This window comes from Acomys minous, assembly GCF_964271855.1.
Source record: "Acomys minous genome assembly, chromosome: 19".
Taxonomy (NCBI): Eukaryota; Metazoa; Chordata; class Mammalia; order Rodentia; family Muridae; genus Acomys; species Acomys minous.
This window is the reverse complement of record NC_140499.1, coordinates 27,352,482-27,380,088: the sequence shown is the minus strand read 5'-3', so window position 1 is coordinate 27,380,088 and position 27,607 is coordinate 27,352,482. Positions and strand designations below refer to the sequence as shown.

Below are 27,607 nucleotides of genomic sequence, written 5' to 3'. Positions count from 1 at the left end.
CCTGTATGGCACACAGACCCCTTCTGGTGCCTGAACTCCACCGTGTTTCCCACCATGATGATAATAGACTAAACCTCTGAACCTGTAAGCCAGCACTCAATTAAATGTTCGTTTGTTTGCTTGCTTTTTAAATAAGTGTTGCCTTGGCTATGGTGTCTCCTCACAGCAATAAAGCCCTAAGACACCAATCATATTCAATACAATGCGGCGGGGGTCTTCTTCTGGGGTCTCTGCCCTATGGCTCCTCTTCTCATTCTCAGCATATCCTTCCCCTGGCAGTGGAAGGCTGAGATGGAACTCCTCTCTCCACCTACCAGCTTTCTAAATTCCCAGTTCCCATATTTGAAGCATCAGGTATTCTCTGGCTACACCGCATTTATATTCCCATCGCTTCTCTCAATTATATTCTCCCCTCTGCCAACGTTCAGCCAAAGCGGTGACGTCTGTACCTTTTCTAGGTTCCGTGTCTCGTGTGTGGGTATCCTTCATCCCAAGTCTCCCGCTGGGCGATGCACACGCTGGGGTGAGGCTCACTAGGGGGATCATTGTAAATCACCTTTGGCAGAAGGAGTCGCTTTGTGCTGAGAACTGAACCGGAGAGTAATTCCTCATTGCAGAGCAAGATAGCATGTCCTTTTTACCATTAAATGTTCCCTTGCCAGCAGCAGCTAGGAGATGTTATCCTGTAAACGTTTCCCATTCAATATCTCCTGGACAGCAAGCGCTCTGTGTGCCTCCAACTAAACACCCTATATAGAAGTGATGGCTTTTCTCAAAGGCAATTCTTTCATGAAGATCAAAGATGCTATTTTTGTCTTGTTTGTCTTTTAACTTAAGATAAATTAATTACTATTCTACCACCTAAAATCTGTTACTTGCTATTGTGTTCTCTCTGTCTCTCTCTCTGTCTCTCTCTGTCTCTCTCTGTCTCTCTCTGTCTCTCTGTCTCTCTCTCTGTCTCTGTCTCTCTCTTTCTCTCTCTCTCTCTCTCTCTCTCTCTCTCTCTCTCTCTCTCTCTCTCTCTCTCTCACACACACACACACACACAGTTATGAGTGCATTGGAAATGCTTGGTCTGTAAGTCACTGAAGAGGTTAATTTCCTTGTTGAGGAGAGATGATCACAGAAGAACCAAGCTTCTGCCTCAACCACCATATCTGATTACCTCTCTGCAAGCAGTCAGAATGTTATTTTCTAAGCTGCAGAGCAATTAATGTCTAGAACTGCAGGAAGTATTTAATTGAGTATTGATTTAAGGCCAAGTCGTTGTTTAGCTGAGGAACTGCATTATAATTAATGGGCTTCAACCGGACTTTAATTTTTCTACACTAGGCTTGACTTTCAAGTATTGTGATTGTAATCCTCAGAGTATTCATAGAGGGAGCTATGGGCTTTGCCTACTTATCGTTTAAAGTGTTTGTGGGGGTGGGGTAGAGGAGCATATGGCTGCAAAAGCCAGAGGTCAACCACTGGTTTTGCTCCTCAGGTGTTCACAGCCTCGGTTACACTGACCTGCAGCTTGCCAGGTAGCTAGGATGGCTGCCTAGCTATCTGCCTGTCTCCACCCACATGGGCTGAGATTACAAACGTGCATTGTCATGGCAGGCTTTTTCATGCTCCTGCTGGTGTTAATGCTCAAACTCAAGCCCTCATGGTTTGCAGACCAATACCACCCACTCAGCACTCTTTCCAGCCTTTGACTGAATGTTAACATAACCAACAGACCTATGAGCAACAGACTTATGGGAGAAAACACCACAGTCTGCTGCACTGTGAATACACAATGAATGTTTTTCCCGGAAATGTGTTTTCAACTGATTAATGAATCAGTCCATACAATTTTAATATAGGCTAGTGACAGCAGCAAAATGTTTGCTGAGGAGCACTAAGCTTCCCTTTTCCCTGGAGCCCAGTGCATAGAGCAGGATTCTCATTTGTGAGGTGTGGGGCAACATTATGGATTGAACGGCAGTGGCCAGGGAACAGTCCTAGCATCTATAGTGACATCCAGTGACTGATTAGTCTCTATAGGGTGGCAGCAATATATGAGTTTATAATTTTTAAAATATCCATCTGGCCACTGTCTGATTGGGTGTGTTACCTAAATTCAAAGCCTTGCCATATTTAAGAGAATGACTGAAATGATTTTTTAAATCAAATTTCAGTATTCAATTAAGTATGTCTCATAGGCATAGCATCTTGGGGATCTATAGGGATACAAAGGTAAGGAAAGCATTGTCTTATCAACGTGGCAACCTCTGTGTGAGTGACAGCTGCTTTTGAACAGAGACACTGTAGATGCCGCTCAGGCACAAGGCATATGACGCTCATGTTACAATAAACGGGGACTTATTAATTAAATACGCTTACAAAACTTCAAGAAATTACCAACCCCCTCATTTTCTTCGTCCTACTTTTCAGTCGTTACCCTTTCCCACAGCTGTAATTTTCAGCGAAATCCCTTTAATTTTAAATCTTAGCCAGGTTACCCAACAGTTGCTGTGGCAGGTTCCGTGGAGTTAAGTTTTGAGCTCTTTTGGCTCATCTTGCTATTTTAACGCAACAGACTAGATATTTGCTTCTGCTGTGTTGCGGTTTGGGAATTTCTTCTAATCCCAGCTGCAATTTTGGATTTGGCAGGTGGTACTTCCCTCCCAAAGTGTGGACCAGCCACTCTGTGTCAGCTCCCAGGAGACCTGGCTCAGGGCTTCCCTGGGGGAGGGAAGCAAGGTAGCCCTTGCAGCTAGGCCTACTCTGGCTGAATTTTATAACACTTCGATACATTCAAGGCTCCAGTACTTTCTTAATGATCACAAAGCCTGGGTCATAACTGCTTGAATCTCTTAAGAAGTAGATGTCCAGATTCCATGTTTAGATATGAGTCAACTAGTGACCTTTGATACACTGTGTGTCTTCAAGTCAGGTGATATAAAGAAAAACAATGGAATTCAATGTAAGTTTGTTTCTATTTCAGGTCCACAAGGCCACCTGCATCATAAAACAGCAAAAACATTTGCCATGCTTCTATTTATAGCCACTGTGTTCACTGACCAGTGAATATGTGCTGTGGGGTAATCTTAATGGATGAATGAAAAGGCATCGCTTACCTTTTGGTGAACATTTTATTTGTCTTATACAGACCAAGTCTAAATGGCATTTAATATTGGCAGAATTAGTTCACTCAGGGATTACCCTTTTTCACATACTTATTTTTCCTTAGACATTATGGGAAATCTGTGTAAATCCCAAACCTTTTTGAGTACTTTTGACTCAACTAGATTGTCCATGAATATTGCAGAAAAAAAGCCTATTTATTTATTTTTTGATATATATTGAGCATAATTTATTCACTTATACATATCAAAACTTTTATATATTTTTACACTTTTATATTTTATACAGCTCTTTCATAGCTTCAAGCCTGTATATGAATATAGATATTCTATAAAATTTGCTTTATGTCCTATTGCTTTTAGCTCACATATTTTAATATATTTTATTAATTTATTCATATTACATATTAAGTGTTATCCCATCCCTGTATCCTCCCATTCCTCCCTCCCTCCAATTTTCCCCTTACTCCTCTCCCCTATGGCTGTGAATGAAGGAGAACACTTTGCCCTGTATATGCTCATAGGGTATCAAGTCTCTTCTTGAGTGAGTTAACCCAGAAGCAGAAAGAGTCAAATGGTATATATTCATTTACATCTGGACACATGCCCCATGAAAGTCTTCACTTACCAGGAAAGTGGGACAGAGGGGAGGAAATCCTATTGGGACTCTAGGTGAGAGAAGCATGGGAGAATGGGGAAATAGAAGGATCCAGAGGGTCCTAGAAACCTACAGCAAGAACATTATGATGGGCAGATCTGGCCCAGGGGTCCTGCTCAAACTATGGCTCTAGCTAAGGACAATACGTGCAGTAAACTTTGAACCCCTACCCAGATCTAGGCAATGGACAGGACATTCTTCACAGTTGAATGGAGAGTGGGGACTGACTTTCAGATGAACTCTGGTGCCCCATATTTGACCACATCCCCTGGATGGGGAGGCCTGGTGGCACTCAGAGGAAGGATAGCAGGCTACCAAAAAGCCTACTTAAAACAGGGTTTGTGACATTCACCTTAGCACATGGGAGGTGGAGGCAGAAGCACCAGAAGTTCAAGATCATCTTCAGCTACATAGTAAAATTGAGGTCAGTCTAGGAAATGTGTCACCCTGTTCCGATAAACAAACAAACAAAGGCCATTTTATTGAGAACTAAATTATTGGCATGTCGTTTCTGTACAACTGAGCTTCTTATTTTGTAATAAAAGATTTGCACCATGAACACAAAGAAGTACTGAAAATTGAAACAATAACGTAAAACAACTAAGTAACATATTTTAGTGGCGGGGAGCTGGGCTCTGCACTTCTTTCTATACTCTTAAGGTGTGGTGAAGAAGCAAGCCCTTGGAGGCAAGGTAAGCTTTGGATCAAAGTTTTTGTGGGTGGGTGGCTGTTCTCTCTCCACTAGGAGTCCTGTCTAGTTAGAGCGTGTTGTCTTCAGACTACATGGCCCTTGATGGAGTCTCGGTTATAGTCTCCCTCAGATCCTCCCAGAGGCCTATCTTGACTTAGGTCTCTAACTTGTCACAGAGAAGCCCCCACCTAAAGGCCTTCTGTCCTTCTGTCTCTACTCTCCCCAGGTCTGATCTTCACTCTTCTATCTCTCTGTGCTCCCTCTCCTACCTTGTTCCCTCTCTTCAACCACTACTTCTGTAAGGTGAACATATAAATGAAATAATAATGATAAATGATGATGATGATGATGATGATGATGATGATGATGATAATAATAATAATAATAATAATAATAATAATAATAATAATAATGAAGCAAATCATGAGGACATGGGCCGTCACAGGCTCATAGGAAGATGACTTCCTATGGGAAAGTTCTGGCTGTGCAACCTGGACAGAAGAGAAAAAAGACAAGGTATCTTGTTTAATGGCCAGGTTAATGCATGAAAGACACTACAGGGGAGAAGCCAGCTCTGCACTGCTGACCAGGTGCCTGAGTAACCTTCTGTTCCTCACCTCTGTTCCTTTGGTTTTCATTGCAGGCTGAAGACACAGAGATAAGGAGATATTCATGAGCAGTAGCAGCAGTAATGCTGAAGAGGAATGAATTTCAACACTTGCTGTGGAGGCCAGGGATGTAAGCACAGAAGCCTTCTGGCTCAGAAGCCACAGTATTGATGCACACACTGCATCAACACATGTCTTGCAAAGCTAGGCTTAGCATTGGTGTCTCCCCTAAGTACAGGTAAGTATCCTATGCCCACAACTGACTTTGTAAATCTGTCAAAAGAGGAAAATAATGTCCCCTATTAGTTTAAATAAAGTAAGAACATGAGATGATGCAAAATTAAATATACACATACAAAACTCTTTGAAGTTTTGATAGTTTTTTTCTGAATATGAGTAATTCTTGTTATGACTTTTTAGTTATTACTTCTGCTGGTCTTGGATGTGTATCGATTTTTATGACCTTATACTTTACTTTTCCATACATTATGTTCATCTGTGACTCTCATCACTAAATTCAAATCTGCTTTCTTATTTACACTGCTTTCTTATTTACACTGCAGCTGTCTGGTATTCCAGCCCTGATGTCACATCACTCTTCTTTTCCCTCTGTGGTCCCTGTCACTATTTGTGAACTGTCTAGTGGAGAGGAAGGGAGTCCTTATTTCTGCCAGACTTTAAGATAGGTTTATCTGGCATTCTCAGCTTATTGATAGTTTAATGAGAATTGTTAATCTTTCTCTCTTTTTACTTTTTTTTTATTGTGGATATTCCTACGAGACTCTTGAGGAATTAACTCAAATAAGTAAGTAAGTAAGTAAGTAAAAGCAGGTGCTCAGAATTTTGCAGTCACAAATTCTCTCATCTAGCAAACCTCAGTTTCAGGAGTGTTGATTGACAGTGAGAAGCACACCTGTGGGTGTGGCAGAGCGCCTTCCCTGAAACTCTCAGTTAAACTGCATGGTGCTGTAAACACCAATACTTCACAAGATCTCTTGCATAACTCCCCTTAAGCCCTCCTCCCTCTTCTGGACAGGGAAGAGCCATGGGCAGGCTACAGTCAAAGTCAACCTGGTAGACAGAGCAGAGCTATGTAAGCCTGCAATTCTGAAATCTAAGGAGACTGTGGCCACCCTGTCATGACACACATAAGAGAAAGGAGACCAACTTAAAAAAGTAAGGATGTGCTGTGCCCAGTGATGGTTTTCTGTAGAACCTTGTTGTTGAGTAACACATGGTAGCATGGAGAGATTATGCAGAGGAGTCATCCACTGTATGTTTAGCTTTTCTAACCAAGGCTCAAACCTTTAATTATTAACGAGACATTTTTAAGAGGCAGAGTGTAAGCCTAGTTAGTGACCACATGGGAGAAAATATGGTTTGTTCTTTTTAGTAATAAACATCCAATGGGTTTGCAGGAATGGATTAAGTGGACGATTCATTATTGTTAGAAGATTTTAGGGGGAAATTGCCTCCATTCAGTAGAATTGATTTGAGTTTTATAGTGGGGAACAGAGTACATAAAAGAGAGAAATTCCTAGTGAGGTAAAAATGATAACAACAACAACAACAACAAAAAGGCAATCTCTAAAACTCATAATAATTCTAGTTCTTAAAAGGAATATGAGAGTATGAAACACAAGGATGACTTGGGAGCAGATGCAAAGCACCGCATGTAGCATTCCCAATGCACAAATCATCACGATGCCCCACAATGTAAATGTTCAGGATACTTTCCTTGAATTACCGCCACCATAATAACATGCGATGAAAGAAAGGGACCCATATATATGCTAATTAAAAAACAGCAATGCACGGTAGCTATTGCATAAACCATAAACCATTCAGTGCCTGTCTGTTCTGAATCCCTTTACAGGTGCAATTTGGCTGCAAAAGAGGTGTGTGTGTGGAACAGATTGCTGGATGCTCTTTTACAGGTCCTTGCTGTTTAACTAGGTGCTCCAAACTGATGCAAGGCAAAGGCAGTGTGCATGGGAAAGAGTGCTAAATCATGTTGGTGAGTTTTAAGAAGGGTATTGACAACCACCCATACTAGCATCTTTGCTTTGCAAATCACTCTAATGAGAATAAAGGGCAAAAAAGACGATTTTCTACTCTGTGGACCAAAGTGATGGAGCTAAAGAGTTGGAATGAGTGGCTTTAAATTTGGTGGCACCTATTTTTTCCTTATCTTCATGTAAAATACATAATGGAAACTGGTCATGAGACATATAACTTATTCTTCAGGTGACTTAAAATGTAGCCCTGAAAACTGTCATTGTGTTTATTCTGTATCTAAGCATGATGACACATAACTGAACATGGCAGAATTCCATGTCCACTATCAAGGCTTAAGGTTAGATAAAGTGCTCAGACGAAACATGTCCAGTATATTCCCATTTGTTACATTTCTCTTTTGGAATGTCAGATTTGTTTCCTTCTTTCTTCAGTCATGCTGCAGACACTGAAGCAGATCCATGATATACTCTTTTAGTTCCCACCGATAGAAGCCCTTTTAAGTAGTGTATCTAAATTACTTTTGGTTCTATAACTTTGCGGATGATACCATTTGTGTTCTGATGTTTTAAGTTTCCATGTTGATCCCATGTCTTTCTTGCCACTAGGTTGGGGGAAAATGAGAAGTGGGTCAAGATACTATGCTCAGAAATGCGATTAGGCAAGGACTTGGCTTCCTCACCCGCCAGCAAATTCCTCACATCCCAGATCTTAATACTGAGGATAAGATGGACTAAAGTTCTTTAACTCAATTTTTTCCTATCTATCATAATCTTTCCCTAATAAAATCACTACTCTAAGCATAGATTACCTGATGGTGTGGCAGATCTTTCATCACACTAATGGTCTTTTTGGTCTCTATCAAATGAAAGCATCCTGTGCCTTAATTATGTTACAGAACTTTGGGAGGCTGGGAAAAGCACACAGTTTCATCTCTTTACCCAGATTAACCCACAATGCAAGTGGGAGAGAAATATATTTTGAGTCTGGACATATTGATATTCTGAAGAGAGGATTCTAAGGGAGAACTAGCAGAGGCAAATGGAAAATACTCATTGTATTTAATCAGGCCATTTTAATTAACACTGAAACTTGATAATAGGCACGGCTCCCTTCTTGGATCAGATGGAGCTGGAGTGGGAACGGTTTGAGTTAGAGCCAGAAGTTTCTTCTCTGGGCTCTCACCCTTTCAGTAGCTATTTCTCTTCTGCTTAGTCCTTTTAAGCTTAACAAACTTGCTTCAATGTCTTGTCTTCCCCTTATTTCCAGCAAGCTTATTTTGGTATGACTATCATTCCATTCAGAGTAGAGTTTTAATGATATTGTGGTGGCTTTGTAAAAATACCAATTTGACAAAAATTTGATAAACTATGGTCCTAAAACTTCCTCTTGGGTGAGGCCAAGAGAGACACTTGCTGGTGAGTCAGATGTCAGTGTGTGTGTGTGTGTGTGTGTGTGTGTGTGTGTGTGTGTGTGTGTGTGAAGCAGAGCCATCTGGTAGTTACAAGTGCTGCTGGAGCCTTGCCTCACTCTGTGCCCACCATCTGATTGTCTAGTACAGTCTTGGTATTAATTTGGTAACAGGAATGGTTTTAGAACAGAATCTAAATAATGGCTAATTGATTTTGTTTTTTATTATAAAATGGTGTCCTTGATTTGTTAAACTGTAAATGTCATTAATACTGTTCTCAGTAGCAGGGTAGAGGAAGAGGATACCTAGACAAAGGAAACATTACTATAAATGGCCACTGTTAGACACTCTCAATTGTGTACCCATGAATGCACAGCTCTAGGTGACCAGGTGTTTGCTATCCTGGAAACTTGTATGGAGGCTAGGGTGCTGTTCAGTGTTTGAGTGCTTGCCTACAGTGCTCAAGGCTGTGTGTTCTATCCCCAGCACTATAAAAATCAAAAACCATATCCAAACCATATCAAACCAAACAAACCCATTGATTGGAAATATGGCTCTAACAGGTAGAGCCTCAGTATGGAGCCTAGGCTAGCCTAAAAACCATGATACCCTTGCTCCTGCTCCATCCTCCCAAGTACAGAGACTATCAATAGTAGAGAGGCATCACCACACCCAGATCTGCCAAATATGTCCTTGAAGATTTTATGATGACTGAGTACACTTATCATAGCAAACAGCAGAGCCAAAAACATTGCCAGGATAACATGACCACAGAGCTTTGTCCACTGGCTAATTAGAATTGCTGTTTCCTAAACAAGAACACAATCAACTCTTGTTAGTCACACATTCTACATTTAAGAATTTACACATTGTAAAAATCTAATGCTGAAATGAAATCATGCAGTACCTTTCACACCCTTCATGGATCTACAGTTGCACAGAATGGCAACAAACAAACTAACTAAAAAAAATTGATGTATAAATTTACAGCTGTGGTCTCGCAAGGTAATATTTGTTCTTATTCCAGCTGTCACACTGTAAACACACGTTTCCCCCATTTTACATAATGACACATTTTCTGCCTTTTTGTGCTGAAGACTGGGTTGAGTGTTCAAAATGGCCCCTAATCACAGTGTTAATGTACTATATCTTGAGTGCCATGAGTGGATGCAATCTGGCTGCAGGGTGCCTTACAGAGAAGATGCATGTGCCAGCTAAGCACAATCCAGAAAGGAGTAACAATGCCCTGGGCAATAAATTCATCATAAAGGATGAACAACGTTTATTAAATAAGGTATCCTTTAAAGAGAAACACAGATAACACATGTTTCTGAGTTGAGGGGTCAACAAAAAGACCCTAGGTACAGGCTCCTGGAACTGGCTTGGACACTCTGGGATTTTAGGCAACTGGATCTGAAATTGCATTGCTTCCTAGAAACTCAAAATGCCACTGCATTTTTTAATTTGGATACATCCTGCTGCACATCATGTGATCTATAGATTTTCGCTTAGGTTCCCATATAGTGGGCTCAGTGAAGTTTATTCTTGAAGATATATTTACAAATGGTTCTCTACCCTGAACACACACACACACACACACACACACACACACACACACACACACACACACACACACACGTCTCTAGAACCACTTTTCAAGAACTGAATATAGAACAAGAGAGTTCTATATTGCTGGAAGGATTACTGAGTACTGAGTACTGATTACTCCAAAGATGTAAGGATAGAAGGGGCTGGAGAGAGAGCTCAGTGGCTAAGAGCACTGGCTGCTCTTCCAGAGGGCCAGGATTCAATTCCCAGCACCCACATGGCAGCTCACAACTGTCTGTAACTCCAATTCTAGAGGATGTGACACCCTTACACAGATATACATGTAGGCAAAACACAGATGCACATAAAATAAAAAAAAAATCATTAAACAAAAAGTTTTTTTTAAAAGAGCATTTCTTGCTCCTGCAGCCTGGGTTGAGTTTCCAGCATTGATATGTGCCTTACTACCACTCCCAACTCTAGTTCCAGGGGATCAGATGCATCCAGCACTCTATTAATATAAGACACAATAATACATGCCAGCAAAGCACTCCTAAATATAAAGTAAATAAGTCTAAAATGTTTCTTAGATGTAGGGATTTGCTCCTCACCAATATACACAGGGTTTGGCTAATTTGGCGAATTACTGTAAATTGAAAGAGATGGAGAGTGCTGTTTGAGATGGCATCTCATTAAATACATTTGTGCTCTCTGGCATATGGCTACTGACCTGCATAAAAGCCACAAGAAGCAGTGTATTTTCAGCTGGAAAAGCAAATAATATGCTTTGTTCCTATTTTAGGAATCAATCAACTCTCTACTCTGAAATAATACTCACAGTTAGGTGTGTGTGTGTGTGTGTGTGTGTGTGTGTGTGTGTGTGTATCATGAGTGTGTGCATATTTGCATGCACACGTGTCTGCACATGCATGAGGAAACCGGAGGTTGATGTCTGGTGTCTTCCTTAATGTGCACCATTCTATTATTTCGGACAGGGTATTTCTCTGAACCCAGAGCTCAGAAATTGTATTATACCGGCTGACCATTTAGCTTCATGTATCCTCTTGTTCAACTATCTTGAGGTTCTAGAAATGCACAGATGTTGGGCATTGAACTTGGGATCTCATGATATTATCTACAAAGTATTATATACATGATATTACTTTAATGGACAGAGCCCTTTCACTAGCACCAATCCATTTTCCTTTCGTGGTTCTCCTCCTCTCTTTTCCTCTCCTCTCTGCTTCTCTTCTTTTCCCACCCCTGTCCTGTAAGCTCCCCCTCTCCCCTTTGCCCTCTTTTCTCTATCTATATCTATATCTTGTTTTGTTTTGAGAGATTCTTTCATGTACCCCAGGCTGGCCTGGAACTCATCACACAGCCTAAGATGACCTTGAACTTCTGATCCTCTTGCTTCTACCTTTAGAGCGCTAAGGTTACAGGTATGCACAGCTGTGCCCACTTTATCTGTAATTTGGAACTGTCCTAGTCTAAGCTACTATTTCTGTGATGAAACACCATGACCAAAAGCAGTTCAAGGAGCAAATAGTTATTTAGACTTCCATATCAGTCCATCACTGAAGGAAGTCAGGACAGGAACTGAAGCAGGGCTTCCTCCTATGGCTTGCGCCACCTGCTTTCTTATAGCATCCAGGACCACCAACCCAAGGATACCACCACCCACAATGCCTGCACTCACCCCCATCAATCACTAATTAAGAAAATGCCAACTGCTGGATTTTTTTAATGATGTATTTATTTATTACATATACAGTGTTCTGCCCGCATGTACATCTGCACACTAGAAGAGGTCACCAGGTCTTACTATAGATTGTTATAAGCCATAATGTGGATGCTAGGAATTGAACTCAGAACCTCTGGAAGAGCTCTTAACCATTGAGCTATCTCTCCAGCCCCTACTGCTCGATCCTATGAAGGCATTTTGTCAATTAAGTTTCCCTCCTTTCAGATAACTCCAGCTTGTGTCAATTTGACAAAACTATTCAGCACAGGGATTGAACTCAGGGCTTTGTGTATGCTAGGAAAGCAAAAAAACAAAACAAAACAAAACAAAAAAACAAAAACAAACAAACAAACAAAAACCCTCAATCAATTGAGCTATATAGCCAGCCTTAATCTTAGACCATGCTCTCATTCCTCAGAAGAACTCACTTCTCTAATACATTGATTCTATAGACTTGTTTGGGTTCACTGTACAGGACATATACTTGCATTGTTGAGAAACGTGACAGGTGATGAGACATAAATCCACAAAAATAATATGGTTTGCTCACTCAGTGAAATGTCCTGTTCTGCACTGGCATGGGCTAGTCTGAGATATGCCTTTTTAGGTGAAAGCAAGTTCCTTGTATGTGATCTAATCAACCACAAGGAAAAAGAAACAATATCTTTGACACCTTTGAACTTTGAAAGCAGTGTATATCTCATAATATGCTTCTCTGACCTGTTACTTGTGACTCAGAACTTAATTGTTGTCTGAGAACAATCGAACACTCCACAAGAGGTCCAGCTATGATGCCATTTGCCACTGTGATCATAGGGTGTAACAAACCCAAATGTTAATGACATACAGGGAAATTATTTGAAACTTTACAGAACATAAAGATGACACACAACATAGTACATTAGATACTAGAACAAATCAGATTGTCTTTTAAAGTTTTATTTTTTTGTGTGTGTTCTTTAGGTTTTTTTTTTTTTTTAGACTAATCTCACTGTAAGCTCTGGCTTCCCTAGAACTTGTTATGTTCAGCAGGCTGACCTAGAACTCAGAGATACCACTGTCTCTGTAGCCTAAGTTCTGAAAGTAAACGCCTGTTTTACTATGCCTGCCTTCAAAATTTCCTTTGAAAAAGATTTTAGTCATCTTTTGAGAGTGGCTTTTGGCTTGCTATTAGATCTTAGTAGAAACCAAACACCTAACTGTGGTCTGTCATGTGGTCATGTGACCTGATTGTTTTAAGAACAGTTTGCTCCCATATCATGCCGCAGTTTGACCTGAGCATTAGCACTGCATATCAAATGGCCCATGTCCCTGAGGCCCAGTTCAGTTAGACACCTGTGGCGTCTGCTCCTGACATGTCTTCCCCTCCTTAACCTTACCCTGAAGACTTATGGGAGAGTCACTGTACTCAGCTGCCTGAGGAAAGAAAGTGGAGAACTTCCCTCATTGGCGATGGTGATGACTACAGTACCACAGCTTCACTCTGCCAGTCTTGGGGAAATGCACAAAAAGAAATCACCCTGAGGGTAGAAATTCCAAACCTAAGTGTAGGTTTACATTAATTTAGAAATGAGGGATTTTAAAAGAATATTGCTTTATGGCAATGTATAGGCTGTAGCTAATATATTTGGCTGTTTGAATGGATCAGGAGACATTGGAATCCTAGGTGAATGCACACCAAAGAATGGCCCACAAATAAGGAATAGGATGATTGGTTGGTGGCTACCTGTGAACACATAAGCACAGTGTCTATGGGAACAAGGGTGGACGGGATGCATTTATTTCCACTCTCTTAGGTCAATCTCATTAAATTTGTGGTCAGAAAAGAGATAGGTCAACAATAAATTTAACATTTATCATGGAGATGTGGCAGGGTACCTATGTAAGATTGTTTTCTCCATGGAAGGGAAAGTGTCTTGAATTTCTTTTGTGTTCTTTCTCAAACTACATATTCAGACCGACAGTCCATTTTAATATTCCTTCCCTCTTTTATGGTAAATTGATTTCCTACAGCTTAGCCTCTGCCTCTGATGGAATAATAAAACCCCTGTTCTTATGTTCTATCCCAAATCCTTGTAGTTCTCAAGAGCCTTCCTTGCCTTTAGCTTTCTATACTTTATTGAAATAAAGTTAATTCCTCTGATGAGGCCTTCAGGAGTATGATGCCTCCTGCTGGTGCACAGCTCTGTGATGCTGCTCCAGATTTGATAATGGCCTCCCAGCTGGCTTCCCTGAGAGTGAGTTTTAGATTTGTGAGCAGAGACCTGATGGGCTTGGTTGTTCTGGTCTCTCTTCTTCTCCTCATTTCAGCTTCTACTTTAATCAACATTTAGTAGGTTTCCCTGAATGAAGGTTTCTTCATTTGATGAATATCTTTATGGCAATTACCCAAAGTTTAATGTTCAAAAATTATTTTTACCGATACATAACCATATGGGAAATGGTTTCTGAACACGTGTCTTCAGGGTAACTTGACATGTACAATTCTACTCAGGGTATGTCATCTTTCCAGGCAGTCATAGCTTATTGTTTGGTGATGTGTACAGGTGCCTAGTTGAAAAGAGGTTAATTGTGGCCATTCTATGTCATGTACAGTCAGCTAGGGTGAATGCACGTCCTCATGTTCTTTTTCTGCATGTTTCTGATTGCAAGGGCGCATGAGGGATTTTTCTGGAATCATTTACAAGACAAAAATATAGGCACAATCATTTACTCTTATTTACCTTGTGAGGCAAAATTAGGCATGTAAGTGTTCCAGACTTTTCTGGAAACTCACTTTGTTCGGTTTCTCTAACTGCCAGAATAGGTGTGTGTCTAAGAGTGAGTGTTGTTTCTGTAGCTACACCTTCGATTAAGGCCAGAGCAAAGCATAATGGGTTTATGTTCCTCCCCATGAGGTGGAGGAGGGTCCCTGTTTGTGGTGGCGGGTTCCTGTGTTTTCTGTTCTTTCTCACCTATCTCTCCATTCTGGCTGTCTGGCTTCTGGACATTGAGCTGAAGTATCAGACAGGAAGGCTGAATTATACAGAGCTGCATCCCCAGGTCCTGTGACACACATTTTGATTTTAATAAGATACCAGTTATGTCCATACCTTTGTGCTTCTGCTTTATCAGTGAATAATCCAATGTTCTAAACAGGGCGAATACAGCAAAGGGGGAAGGACTTTCATGGGTGTGGTTGGACAATAGCTTTCTGTCAGCCAGTTGTAGATGGTGCTTTAGGACACTGGAGTCAGAACATTGTAAAAGCCAGGAACTTCTGTCTGGCTTTTATAGCCACTCTAATAGCCATAGCCATTGAGGGACACTAAGATGTTTTATTCTAAGGTGTAAGTGGAGTGTTTAGAAACTAAGATGGTCTGACCATGGGAATACCGATGACAGAAAGAAAGGGAGAACAGGAAAATGACAGTGAAAGTCAGGCTCATTGTTCTAGATCCTTTGGTGCCATTGAAGGCATCTTATCACAATCTATAACGAATGAGAACACAAACTTAGGCACTGTTTCCTTGAAGACACTGGGGGAGCAACTTAAACAATTGGGTTTGCATAATTTGTCAAGCTGTTCTAAAGAATATACAATTTGTGCTAGCTATTTTCACTGTTAACCTTTTATGGGTGAGAAGCCTGTTGGCAGTGAACAGGTTGGGTATTGGCCCTCCCCGCCAAGGATCCTGCTTTCATAGGGTCATCACGCCCTCTGCTGGGAAGAGTAGAAACAGTAGTAAAGGCTAAAGCCTACAATCTTACTTGGGCATGCTGCTACATACAGAGTCACCTCTGCCTGGCAAATGTCCCCATCAGCCTTTTCTACAGTCCAGGGAACTGGTATGTAGCCACAGAGCTGTTGAGCCACCACTGGACCTATGTGGCCTAGCTCTAGAACCCATCTGTATTCTGCAGAAATGGCTACTAGGAGATCTGTGAGTGCTAGGTTAGGAAGGTCTACTACATGTCATAAACCTGCGTTTCTTGTGTGGCATCCTCAAAGGAATTTAGAGTCACATGTTCAGATAATATTACCTGCCCCAATGGAATGCAGCCAAGGATCTTCTAGGATTCACCCCTGTAAGGCCTCTTACCACTTCAACCTAAGGGCCTGAAAATTCCCTACACTCCTGGAGATTCTCTTTGAAGAGCTAAAGACGCTTTTAATCCCCTCTTACCTTACAAAATTAAGTGCCATAATCTTGGCCTCTCATTTTAATTCAGCAATTTCTGCTATAGTTTCCTTCCCTGGTGCCACTATTCCCACCACAAGACATGGCAGGTTTTAAGACAAGTCAGATCTATGAGTAGTTAATTGCTCAAGTATTTCAGGATTAACAATTATTCCTTTGTTCTTCAGTCCTATGTCCCCATCTATAAGATTTGGCAGTGTAAACATTCAGTTTTGTTTGCAAATCCCTTTAAGTACAGGTGTGTTCCTGTGCAAACGAGGTGATTCATTATTCCTGTCATTTAGATTAGTGGTATTACTGAGTCATCTTCACTGGTCAACAGGAAATATGTTCAACAACACATTAGCTGGTAGATCAAAATTATTTGCCATATACATTTTTTTTTAAATATAGAAGGATTTCTTTTCTTTGTTTTCAATGCTGATTCTGCTATACTTAAGTAACTAACTGCCCTATGCTTTTGCCAATTTAAATGTTTTGTGAAATTTAAGAGGATTGGATTCATTTATGCCTAAGCTTCATTTATCCTAAATTCAGTCACTTTCATGCTGAGATCTCATCATTCATATATATTGAAGAATAATACTATAGTGCTAATGGGTGTCTGTAAGATTGAGACTATTTTTCCTATCTAGCTTGAAAGCTATATTAATTATATAAAAGCACATGGACAGCATGTTTGCCTACATTTTGCCATGCTTTTATTAGCAGTTAACCATCGATTTTGATGTTGAGATATCAAGGTTTATCATTTAATAAAGGATTTATGTAGTTGGTAGGGGTCAAAGTTGGAAAGTATGGGATTTACATATATACGTTAAAATTTAAATGTACACCATTTTTTTTTTTACTGTAACTAATTGTTCCAGATGTAGCAATTTTTTGTGTTTACATGCTTGTGTGAATGTGTATGTACATAGTGTGTAAGCATGTGTTTGTGTGTACTTCCAGGACTGTGCCTACTCTCTTGCCTTATTATTTTTAAGAGGGTCTCTAACTTCACTTACAGTTAAGTTGTGGCCAGTGAGCTCTATTAGTCCCTGTTTTTACGCCAAATTGTGGCCAGACCCAGCTTTTTTGTTTGTGGGTTGCTTTAACTTGGGTACTGGAATCTTGACTGAGGCCCTCACACCATACTTGAACAGTCAGTTCTCTAATCACAGAGTGAGCCATTGTACCAAAGCCCTAGTTGTTGACTGCTGAACACTGTGAGTTGACTCTACAGTACAGCTTAGCCAGCATGTTTTAAGTACCTCCTCCCAGATTGTTGGAGAAGGTTGTTCTTCATTGGCCTATGGATCTATACCTCAATCCAGATCATTATGAATAAATAAATAATAAATGTCAAAGAATTGGTGGAATAATTTTACAAAACATATCAGAAGATATTCATGTGGTAATGTGATTTGCCTGTAACCAAGGGGCTCACGGGAGTTATTGCTTTTCAGGAGTGTAACAAATACATTTGACTACTGCTTCCTACCTATCAGAATTAAATGCTGTAATTTCTGAAAAGCTCAAGTGTATTTCATCCTTAATCATTTATGTTTTTACTTGCTGGTACATTGGGTGGCAATTAATATGCAGAGAAAATATGCATATGTCCACTGTATGAATCCTTGCACCTGTTCCATCCTGCCTGGCTCTTTCGACTGGTTACATGAAAAAACAATATAAAATACTTTTTCAATCCAAACTAGCCAGATTGGCAATATGGCACTGCTCTGCTAAGAAATTATTCTGCACCTAAAAGCTAATAGCCTGAAATAAAAAGGATCCGTCAGTAATTAGAATAAAAAGTGTTAGCAGATTTGTGTGTCACTCTTCTTGCATGGATTCCAATCTGTAATATTTTCCACTTGGCTTGTTTATTGGAAAAATTAATAAAATGTTTAATAATTGAGTTTGCATGTTTCAGGGGAAAGCAGGCAGACTTTACTTATATTGAAAAGATAAAAATAACTAGATAAGGACTTCCAGATCTCACTGCTTACTATAAGTTATAAGAGAACGCGACCCTTCCAAGGCTATTCATTTCCCTCCCTGGACATGGGACCTAATGTTCTGTGGCACATTTATCATGCAACAGAATGATTTATACGTCCACCGATTAGAATTCTCTTGCTTCAAAGATAATACAGCAACTGAATGCAAAGTCATATACTTGGGGTGAAAGTGGAGGCAGACATAAATAGTCAAAAATCTTAATATGATATTAGTATATGTATGACCAAAACAACAGATAGCAAAGACTAGGGTTGAGTTAAAAGTTGAGAAAATAAAATAAAGCCGTAAAGAAGTCATTTCATCTGAATTTCTGAGGCTACCCATAATTCTTGTTATAAGTCAGCATTTGCTAATCTCTGTCTTGATGCAGTTCTGACGGTAACTGTGGTGAATAATAATTCCGATCCTCATGAAGAGGAGTGGAGAAGGAATAAATAGACCTTCCAGAGAACTGCATCAGCCTTCCCCACCATGCTAGCAGTGTGTTAGCATTGCAAGTAATTTCCCCTTTTTCTCCTCACAGAGAAAAATCATTTGATGGTTTATTATACTGGATTAAAGGGTGCAGACACTCAGGGAGTTAAAACATGACTGAATGGTAACCAGGCATAAAGGATGCCCGAAGAATGGGTGGGCTTCAATTTCTCCAAAGCTCTTAAATTTCTGTTTTAGACCACTTCCCCATAGACAATCAGAAGATTAAAATGCATAATTTACATAAACTATAGATAATGACTGCTTTGTATCTACATTCTCGAATTGAGAAAGCCAGTAGTCTGCGGGAAGCTTTCGTTTTGAGGTTTCTGTTGCATTGGGTAATCACTTGTCAAGTGGGTCCTTGAATGTGCTACTTATCTCAATGCCATTAGTTGTCACTGAAGGTGACAGCCTGAGGTTTTGGCAGTATTCTTACAACAACACAGAAAAGTACCATCAGAATGAAGCTCTAATTTTCTCCTTTGTATTGCATAGGAAATGCATAACATCAGTGTATTTATTCTACTTTCTAATTCTCTGCATGCCCCAAATAAGGGATGGGCTTCGGTCAATGTTAGAAATGGAATTTGATTTCTTGTTTCTTAGTATATAGCTCCTTTCCAGATAAGCAAGTTAATGACTTTATCTGCTTGTTTTCCATGCATGGCCTTTTTGGTTAAGTAAACAGAAGACGAGGACTTTGTGAGCTTTAAATTGCAAAGACCAAAAAAAAAAAAAAAAAAAAAAAAGTTTACTTTTTTCATATCTCACAAGGAGACTGGAATTTTTTTAATATACATTCCTAAATAAATGAGATATTTAAATATTTAATGGTTCCAGTAGGAGACTCCAGCCAGCTCTACTCTCCACACAGCAAGGTCTATCAACACTTTTCAACGGAGGACTCTGTAAGGAAATGGACTACAGCCGATTTTGTTTTGTAATGGAATGAGATCATTTATCCTAAGAATTGTAGCTACTAGGTTTGCCTCACACATATTTCCGTACATCATTTGTACACTTACTGAAAACATAATCTCAAAAGTGATTTTAAAACAATGAGAGCAAAGACCAGCATACCGTCATCACCACCAGACAAGTCACCTTGACCACAGAAACAATGGTTTTGCAGCCTTAATCTGTTCTCCAAGTATAGTTTTCAAAACAGTGAAAAACTTTATTTTTGCAAAAGTTAGATGAATGTAAATAGATGATCCACTTAAGCCATGAATGGGGCAGCAGTTAAGAAGATACAATTGGTTATGAAATTATAGGTAAGACAGTAGTCTTTGTAGTCATGAGTGACAGACATCTTGGTGTAAGCTTAAGCTAGATAGAAAATTAATCATGTGCATGAGGTATTTGTGGCTATGGCTTTTGTCTAAGAGAATAAGCTTTGGTTTGATTCCAGGAAGCCACAGCATTTACTGGATGCGTTAAGCCAACTTCACTGTGATGGTGCTAGGACTGAAAAGAAAAGGGAGGCGTTGTCAACAACCCTCAGGAATGACTCTGTTAAAATTTGTGCTCTTTCCCATAAAGAAAAAAAAATATGGGTATTTGTTTTTTAAGTCATATTTTATTTCTCTTGTGTGTAATAGATTTACAATAAACAAGTTGTTGTAAGTAAATTTATGGACTCTAAATATCACTGGGTTTGATTACAGATGTAAAAAGTACTTACATGAACTGATTATCAGAACTCAACTAACTGCACTTGAGACAAGTGATGAGCAACCCTCCTGTTGGCACCACCTCTGATTTTTGAGCTTATTATGCCTTAGGCTCAACAAATAATAAAAGACACGGAGTCTTTTTTTTATTGGATTTAAGTAGACAAATAGGTCTCTCTATGACACACAAACATAATCTACCATAACATGTGTTCTCATAATAGCTATCTGCTGACAGATTAGTTTTTGAGGAAAAAAAAGAATGACTCTTCTTATTAAATGATCTGAGAGTTTCATTCTTGGTTATAAGCACACATTTGCCAACGGCTGATAAGCAGGCATTGCCAGGTTTCTATATTTTAGGAACAGTCTACAAATTTGATTTAAAGGACAAAAATTCTCAAATAACACAGATCTTATATCAGTAAAGAGGATGTAAGAAATGTCTATATTAAGCTAGAAAAAGGGGAAGAATTCAAACTACAATTTTATTTTTGCATCTGTAGAAAAACAGAGTGATGCAAGGTTTGTTCTGCTAGATACTACTATGGTATTAAAATTTAACTATATTCTTGTTACATGACTTATTTTTAGTACAGCAGAATGTTCTGGCTAATATTTTGAGTATTGATATTGTGCTAACTTTTTTGACACTCCATTTAATTTTCAGCATGGGAAAATTGTTACTTTTGTGATGTTATCTTTGTCTCTGTACTGAGAATAAATAAGAAGGTAGAAGCCTCTAGAAGCAAAATAAAGCAATAAGAGAGAAAAACAACTATTGTTTGCAGCTATCATATAAGGAGATTTACATATGGAGACCACACTTTAATACCTTTATGTCCAAATGCCTCATAGGCTGCACTTTGTTTTCCCATAAACTTGAGCTTTGCTGCATTGTTACTACCAACGGAACATATGAAGATGGCCACATCGATGCTAGGTTAGCTTTGCACTGCACTCTGAAAGACCAACGTTCATCTTTTCTTTATTTCCGCCAATACTACTGATGACAGCAACCACCGTCATCTGCTCTTTCAAATGTTGGCAACAAAGACACAGGAGATGAAAAGCGTTATTTGACCTAAGTTAATACACAGGCTCAGACTTCTGAACTGTGGAAACACACAAGCTTTCTCTTTGCTCCTGCCCTAAGATTTATGAGTGAACCTTTATAACTCCTTATGAGAACACCTCTCAGCAAGTAGCAAAGACCGGTGGAGTTTCCCAGCCCAGAACTTATTGGAAGAGAGGCACGTTGCTTTCTGAAGTCCAGTGAATTAGGTCTCCCTTGATTCTGCTTCCTGATCCTTTCTTTATCAGGACACTTTGTCCAAGATGTTTAATGTTCAACCAGGATCAGGTCAGGCTCTATTAGGCTGACAGTCTCAAGTACATTTGAACTATCTCAAATGATGGACATCTGGAGTCCCTCATAGTTAATTTATTCAAAACTTCGACTATTGCAATTGAGCATAGGTACTGGACGCATTCTATACATTAGGCACTTGGGACTATAATAGTGGCAAATATCATTTAGTTATAATATTACATCACTTCCTCTTCCTTTCTGTTCCTCCTTCATCTGTTCCTTCTCTGTTTTCTTTCTGTCTGCTTTTTAAAAAAGTTGAACATGTATACAAATACATCTTACAATACAATTTTATATATGCAATATATATATACACATATACAGCCTGATTAACTTCAATTACACACACACACACACACACACACACACACACACACACACACACACACGTTTTCTCTACATGCCTCCTTTGCAAATATGAACTGTTTTAGAGATTTGTAAACATATCATTCTAGAAATTTTGAATCATATAACTGTCATAGAGGCCCATCCAGTGTCATTAAGGATGCGACTTCACTGTTGTCTTTCTACCATTGTCAGAAGTAGAATCCACCTGCGAATTTGTGATAAGCCACAATGTCTCTAGACAATGTCCATTATCCCTGGTCACTGTGGGAGCATCATTGCTCTGCACTGAATATTATGGGAGTCCTTGTTACAGGTTGGTCTGGTTGATGCCCAAATGAGCAGATTCATGTAGCCCAAAATGTTTGTAGCTTTGCCTAAAAACTTATTCCTGTTTGACCAATAAGAAGCCAACACACCTGGGCAGGCAAATGGGATAGGTGTGGCTAAGACTCATAGGCCTTTGGGACAGAAAGGTTCTTGGGAGAGGAAGCAATCAGAGACCAGAAGAGGATCTTGGGAAGGAGAGAGAGAGGAGGAGAGAAGAAGGAGGCTGCCAGGTGGAGTAAGAAGCACATCAGATGTGGATGGAAGATTTGGCCCCAGTATTTGGGATTATAGATGGGGGGGGGGTAGCTTGATAGAGATTATTAGAAGCAGATGACACGAGACTGGAGCAGAAATGGGAGGTAGTTTAGGGGATTACTATCTGCCCTGCCTCAGGTGAACCAAGGCTATTTTAAAATATAACAGGTGTCTCAGTTTTTAATTGATTGATAGCGGGTTAGAAAATACCGCTGTACTAACTACAGCCTAATAATAAGCATTTATTAGCTCATACTTCTAAGTTAACCACAAGAAATCCTAGATAATCATGTGTCTTTGGATAGTTTTGTTTGAAGGAAATCCTTAATTTTTTGAAAAACTTGCATTTATTCAGTGTATGTGCATGCTATGCCGTGCAAACCAACGTGCAGACACGGAGGAAGAGAACCACTTTTAGGAGCTGGTTCTCTCCTTCATCATATGGGTCTTAGAGATGAAACTCCAGTTAGCAGGCGTGATTGCAAGCACCTTTACCTGAGGAGCCACCCTTTCAGTCTATTGAAATGGATTCTTTACAAAATGCTTTAGCTTTGTAGATTAACCTTGACCCTGTTCCGCAAATAGCCTTTATAGATAAGCTGACTTATCACGGTAACCTATCATACTGATGGGAGCCATAGCCATTAGACATGATCTGCCCAAGTTTGCTTGTATGGCTGCCTAGCTCCTGGAAAAAAAGACTGCACACTACTCAAACAGCTTCAAAAGACCAATCAAGAGCCTTATATGAAATGGCAGTAGAACAATTAAAAAGAGGACATTGCTGAGGAGAGGCAATGTTAGCCCTGCTCAACACATTACAGAGGAAAAGCTGAGAGATATGGAGGACATCCATCCTGGGATGAACTTTATGTTCTTCAAGGTGTTTTCACCATGTATAATTACTCTATATGATAATTATATTAACATAGCAAAATAAGTGGTGTCTAAGATGTATATAAAAACTAAAGGTGATCATAATCATTACATTAAGAGATATGGGGTCCTTAGAATGTGAATGTGCATGTTTTGTTGTAATATATGTTCCATACCCTATAGTTCTGTTACTTAAAATACATAGTTTGGCAGACTTTAGTATATTTTTAGCTGTACAAGAATTGCCATCCTATAAATTAATTTGATTCCCCAAACACAAGTCCTAAATCATTGGACAGTCACTCCCAATTTCCCTTAGGCTCATTGTAAGGCATCCATTTCTACTTTCTGCCTACATCTGTTTGAGTTTTCTGGACATTTCATGGAAATGGAATCATGTAGCATTTGGCCTTCGCTGTATTTACTTATAGCATGAAAATGCCATGAATTACTCATGCCACGGCTTGTATTACTTTTTTACATGCCTTTATATTGCTGAAAGACATTTAATGGTATAGATAGTTTTGTTTATCACTCAGTTGATGAGAGATTCTATTACTCGGTGCTCTGAACATTCATATACAAGGTTTTTTGAGTGCACACATGTTTTCACTTCTCTCAGACCTACATGTAGGAATGTGCAACTCGGTCGTGATTTACTTTCTGCAGACTGCCAACTCGCCGTGTAATGTAACTGTATCATCTTACCACCCCACAGTGACGTATGATGACTGCAAATATTCCATTCCATCATCACCACTTGTTATTATCTGTCCCTTCTTCAAACCCCAAGCTGCTCTTATAGAGCCTACGGAGTGGGACTGCCTTAGTTATGAGACTAATGATGCTAAACGTATTCACAAATGTTTCTGAGGAACTTGCCTCTCTTCTTTTTAAACACACCCATTAGGATCTCTTTTTTTTATCATGCTTAAATTGGGTTCTCTTTTCATTTTTTATTACATCTTAAAAGGTCTTTCTATTTGCTAGCTATAAGATTCTGTTTGTGGAATGTTGTAGTAGTCTGACTGCCTTCAGTCTTACCGTTTGATTCCTGGTAGATTTTAAGCTCCATTATGATGCCTTTTCCTTCTGCCTCACAGCTGACTGAGCTTGTGAGAAAGTCTTGGTTCTCCTACCTTTGGTGTTGGAGCAAAGTTCCAAGCTTGTGTAAGGACCCTGAGCCCATGGAGCAAGCTTCAGTAAATGCAGTCTTCCTCCCTGCTTTCTGCAGTCATTATGGTGTCCTCTTGGTGGACATCTTTCTAACTGGAAAGCTCATTGCATGATGGGATATATTTTATAACGTATATAGAATATGTTGTATTCAGTATATATGTAGTGCCTCAGTCTGGCTACTTGAGCCAGTGGGGACAGGGGTAGTCTATACACTAATGCACTGAAGCATTACAAACCAACCACAAAAGAATGCATTTGGTTCAGTTCTTCACAGTACGGGCAAACTTACTCAAAAAAGACCAGGGTTCTAAACATATTAGCTAAACCTACAAAACTGTTTAAAAAAATAGAACTAAAGGCCCATGACTCTAAGCTCACACTTTTTGAACAGGATCAAAAGCATGAACAACTAAAGAAAATCAATGATAAAAATCAGATTTAATAAAAATTTAAGATTTTTACTTAAAAGGGTGTCAGCAAGAAATTGGAAAGATAACTCAAGAAATGAGAAAATATATTTCCAAGTCATGATAATGATTTTATATTTGGATTACATAAAGAAATTTTACTACTCAATGACAAACAGCAACACAATAAAAAGTAGATGAAGAGCCAGATGCGGTGGCTTATGCTCTTAATTCCAGCTGTGGGGAGGTGTAGGTGGGTGAATCTCTATCTGTGAGTGACAGACCAGCCTGCGGTACATAGTGAGTTCCAGGCCAATTAGGATTGTACATAGTGCAGGTCTGTCTCAATACATAAGTAAATTGTAAAAATTAATAAAAGTGCAGGTAAGAGATTTGAACAGGTATAGGTATATCTGATACCTTAGTAAACAGACGAACAGAAAATTAAAGTGGAGAATAATAACAAATTCTGGTATCTTTCACCCATAAAAATCACTGAAATTCTTACATATGTTACAATCAACTTGAATCCCAGAAACATTTCAAGTAAAATAAACCAGACATGAAAAGAGAAGGTGTGCACCATATCCACCTCAATGGATATTTATCATAGAAAAGTCATAGAGTTGGCTACAGGACACCAGGGAGAGAAGACAATAGCGGCTGATTGTTGTAGGGTTTCTCTTCAGGATGGTGGAGTTCTAGAGATAGACAGTGGTCGTGATAGTTAATGGTTAGCGACGACTGTCACCTTGGTGGAATCTAGCCTCCCTGGGGAAACCGACCTCTGGGCATGCTGTGGAAGATTATCTTGTTTGTAGTAATGGATATGGGAAGTCCAGGCTTGGGACCATTCCCTGTGCAGGACGTTGTGAGTTGTATAGAATGAGATAGTATGAAGAAGACTACATTAGTCCCTTGGTGTTTCCTGAGTATGGATATCATGCGGTCAGCACTTCAAGCTCCTGCTGCCTCAACCCCTCTGTCATTTCTTTTCTTTCTTTTTTCCTGTTTTGATTTTTAGTATTGGAGACATACTTATGCTTAACTGTTTTTATTTTGAGTTTAATACTTAACAGACTTCCCACATTTTAAAAATAAAAACACAACTAGTATCATTCTTAATATTTTAATACCCTTGAGTTGATAATATTATAAAAACATTACTCCTTTTGAAATAGAAAATGTCATGTAAACACTGTTCTTACTTGAAGATTTTTTTTTAAATGAGAAGTTCCCTAGGTAACTCTTAAAATATTTTAGGAGATCAGATCCCTATTATTAGAAGGATATGTTCTGAGTTTTTCCATAATAAAGGACACATTAAAATTACCCCAAATGTAGCAATCCTTCATATAAAAATCCACAAAATATTCTTATCACTGTGATTATATGGCTATTTATTGTACAGAAGCATGTCCATAAAAACAAGAACAATAAATATTTTTATAAACTAAGATCTTCTACCATAATGTACATGTACATCTATTTTGAAATCATTATTTTCTCAAATACGTCTTTTGGAGCTAAAAATAAAGTGATCCATAGATCATTCCATGTGCTCTCAACATGTATGACGTAAATACAATTTTACTGCCGACTCTAAAGCCCTTGAGAAGCAGGCTTTCCAATGGAAACTGTGAGAGGCTGCTCACTGCAGGGACCCCAGCAGGCACCATTATGATAAATGGGTCTGTGGGAGACATGATACAGGGTCACAGGTAATTAATGGCAGAAGTAAAATAAAATCCAGGCAGCCATCCCACTGAGAGCATGATGCAATGGGAGAAATCTCTAATAAAACACAAAGAATGTCTATTTAGCTAAGAACAGCACAGAAAGACTTGTAAAAGAAATCAAAAGCTGGCGCTATAACTTTAAGAAGTCATTTCACATTACCTTATAATTGGGAGTTTTAGAAAAACATCATAAAATTCTTCCTCAGCTACACAATATTACTCCACATAGTAGACTAGGAAGGCAACGAAATATGAACTTGAGTACTCAAGCCAGTTAATGACATCCAGATTTTTCTAGTTGGAAAGTCTAGCTGTAAGCAGTCAAAAAATATGACTCTTTGCTGTACAAATGGAATGAACATGCATGATTAGAACAAAGAATCACCATAATGCATCTCCACTTCTTCAATGTCATGACATGATTAAATTCGGCTATGTACACACACACACACACACACACACACACACACACACACAAACACACACACACACACACACACACATACACACACGGAGGATGGAGGGGAGAGAGAGAGAGAGAGAGAGAGAGAGAGAGAGAGAGAGAGAGAGAGAGAGAGAGAGACAGAGAGACAGAGAGAGAGAGACAGAGAGAGACAGAGAGAGACAGAGAGAGAGAGAGGGAGGGAGGGAGGGAGGGAGGGAGGGAGGGAGAGAGAGAGAGAGAGAGAGAGACAGAGAGAGACAGAGAGAGACAGAGAGAGACAGAGAGACAGAGAGACAGAGAGAACTTATATATTATTTTTGTAGATCAATAATGTTTGTAAAAATTTTGGTCACAAATCTTTTGATATTTGAATACTACAGTAACTCAAGTTATTTAAGTTTTCTCTTTTATAGAATGAATAATTTCCACTGTGTTACTGAAAATCACTTTAATTTCCTTTTCACACAGGAATTCACTTCAACTACTATGTTCCAAGCAAATCCAGTGTTTGTGAGCCTATTTTATGGTTTTA

At 39.3% G+C, this 27,607-nt stretch overlaps 1 long non-coding RNA gene across 1 annotated transcript; it reads left to right on the top strand.

The window, feature by feature from the left end:
* LOC311589991 lies at positions 1–27,571 on the top strand. Its single transcript, XR_014776713.1, has 4 exons — positions 1–84; positions 2,975–3,113; positions 5,106–5,308; positions 27,544–27,571. It is a non-coding gene; the product is annotated as an uncharacterized lncRNA (long non-coding RNA).
* The last annotated feature ends 36 nt before the right edge of the window (positions 27,572–27,607 follow it).